This window comes from Nicotiana attenuata, unplaced genomic scaffold (genome assembly GCF_001879085.1).
Source record: "Nicotiana attenuata strain UT unplaced genomic scaffold, NIATTr2, whole genome shotgun sequence".
Lineage (NCBI taxonomy): Eukaryota > Viridiplantae > Streptophyta > Magnoliopsida > Solanales > Solanaceae > Nicotiana > Nicotiana attenuata.
The window spans coordinates 1-2,682 of record NW_017689624.1 but is presented as its reverse complement, the minus strand read 5'-3'; positions in this window follow the sequence as shown (position 1 = coordinate 2,682).

The following is a 2,682-nucleotide window of genomic DNA, read 5'->3' as shown; positions in this document are numbered from 1 at the left end:
GGGGGGGAAGACGGCTAGGGTTTGAGAGATAATAGATTAGAGGATTCAAGGGTGGCAGATAGGTGAGAATAACTAGGGTTTGGGGGTGAGGGTGTAATTAAAAGAAGGTGGGGGAAATAACGAGGGCTGTTGATCTTGAAAGATCAACGACCAAGATTTAAAACGGTGAGTAGGGCGGGTCATCAAATGGGTCGCGACCGGGTGTGGGGTTGGGCTGCTCGGTCTTGGGCTAGGGGTAATTGGGCTGATTTGGGTCCAATTTTGGTTTTAAGAATGGGTTATTATTTAAATACCCAAAAATTAAACAAAAATAATTTATAAAATGCTTAATAAATAAATAAAAATATTACTTATGCAATAAAATGATTAGAAATAATAATTTAGCAATATAAAAATATAAAAGGCTATTTTGACACAAATAGTATAGATAAAAAGCAATTATACGTGAATATATGCTATTATTGTAAAATTAGGTAAATAGCTTAAAAAATGCAAACATAATTATACGGAATAAAGAAAAAATAATGAAACATATATGAGGATGGAAAATAGTAATTTGGATGATTAAGTCATTATAAAAAAATTTGAAGGAATAATTAATATTTATTCAAGTAATTTAAATACAGAAAAATAAATTTAAAGCTCTAAAAATTATGAAAAAATTATAGAAAATGCATGTATAGGTTTATAAAGCAAAATTATGATGCAAATATACTATTTTGAAAGTACATACAATTGAAAAATATGAGGGAAAAATTGGGTATCAACAACCCCTTCTTTACTTGGGAAGGATGAAAGAGTTGTCGGGTAAAGAAATGATGACCGATTTTGACCGAATGGAGTGGTTTTGAAAAATATAGGTCGAACCCTGGTTTCTGAGCTGCCTACATATTCCTGGTTTTACAGGAATCGGGCCATGTGTAGTTCTGGATCCAACGGTGAACGAAACTGATGGCGTTGTTATAGGAATGGTCGTGTGTTTCGGAAAGGATTCTTTTGAGTAGGATAGTATTGGATGAATTTATGCGAAGTCACAAATGTGAATTTGAGATGTTATGGATGTATCACATGGCAGATATCTGAACGTTCATAGAGTAAAAGTGAGCAATTGATGAGAGTCGGTTACGTTTGAAGTAATGGTAGATATGAGCGGAAACCCGAGCAAAGGTTGCTCCCGTTTGAAGAACGGTTATTTTCTGGATTACCTGCAAAACTAAAAACACGATGCACGCAAATATATATAGGTTATTGAGACAATTTAAACATGATGCAAATTCCCTTTGGACTATGAAGATTGTCTTCGGATGGTGTGGATGACGTCCTTCGACCATGACGTCCCGGGCCATGAGTCATGTGATAAAGGATTCGCAGGCCATGAAATTATGTCCACGGGCCATGAAAATGGTGCCTCTGAACCATGGCGCCTTTGAATAATGATGTGCAGTATTGAGAGATCCTCAGGCCATGACATGGTGTCTTCAGGCTATGAGGAAGATGCCTTTGGACTATGACGTCTTTGGATAATGTGGCGATGTTTCAGTCCATGAGATGCAGAGACATGATGATGGGTGAAACAAGATAGAGCTTAGTCTTGCGTAGGATTAGGATAGAGCATAGCCCCGGGAAAAGCGAGATAGTACTAGATTTCAATCAACGTAGCATTCGACATTAGACAAGGAAAGGCAGAGTTTAGCCTTATGCAGTTGAGGAGGCAGGGCTTAGCCTCATGCAAGAAGAGAAAACAATGCTTAGTCTCATGCAATGGAAGGTAGAGCTTAGCCTTATGCAAATAGGGAGGCAGGGTTTAGCTTCATGCAAGAAGAGGAGAAAATGCTTAGTCTCATGCAATGGAAGGCAGAGCTTAGCCTTATGCAAATAGGGAGGCAGGTGTAATGACCCGGCCGGTCGTTTTAAGAATTAACGCCCCTGTCACACCTCCTTTTTCATTACTACACCCCGTAAAGGGTATAATAAAGGGAGTTTTTCCAATTAAAGGACAATCGAAACGGGATTCGTTTTATTAAGAGATTCAGAGTCGCCACTTGGGAGATTTATGGTGTCCCAAGTCACCGGTTTGAATCCCGAATCGAGGAAAGGGTTTGACTCTGTTTAACAGTCGCGAACCAGAAATCCGGGTAAGGAATTCTGTTAACCCGGGAGAAGGGGTTAGGCACTCCCGAGTTCCGTGGTTCTAGCACGGTCACTCAACTGCTATATTTGGCTAAAGTTTGATTTTAATACATGTTATCCTATTGCAATTTTAGAATTGTTTAACCGCTTTTAATTAGTTTTTATGAAAGTGAACGCCGTTTAAGAGCGTGTTTTGGATCACGTCACATGAAATGCACCCGGATCCTTGACCCTCTTATTCAACGTTTTGGGATTCGGATTTGGGTCGCATGAAATGCACACCCATAGTTAAGAAGGTAAAATTATTAAAAAGCGCGCCTAAAGTGGCTAGCGTCTTGTTAACTTTGCAGGAGGCCATGAAAATTCGCTAAATGGCACGTCCCGAATTTCTAAAGATTTTAGTATAAGCATTTAATGAGGGTCCCCGCAATTCATGCATTTTTGTTTGGCGAGGCTCATCTCATCTTATTATTTAAAGGCCATCTTAGAGCAAACTACGATTTTCTATTTATTGTTTTGTCTCTAAAGGGTCTAATTAATTTGCATTATAAA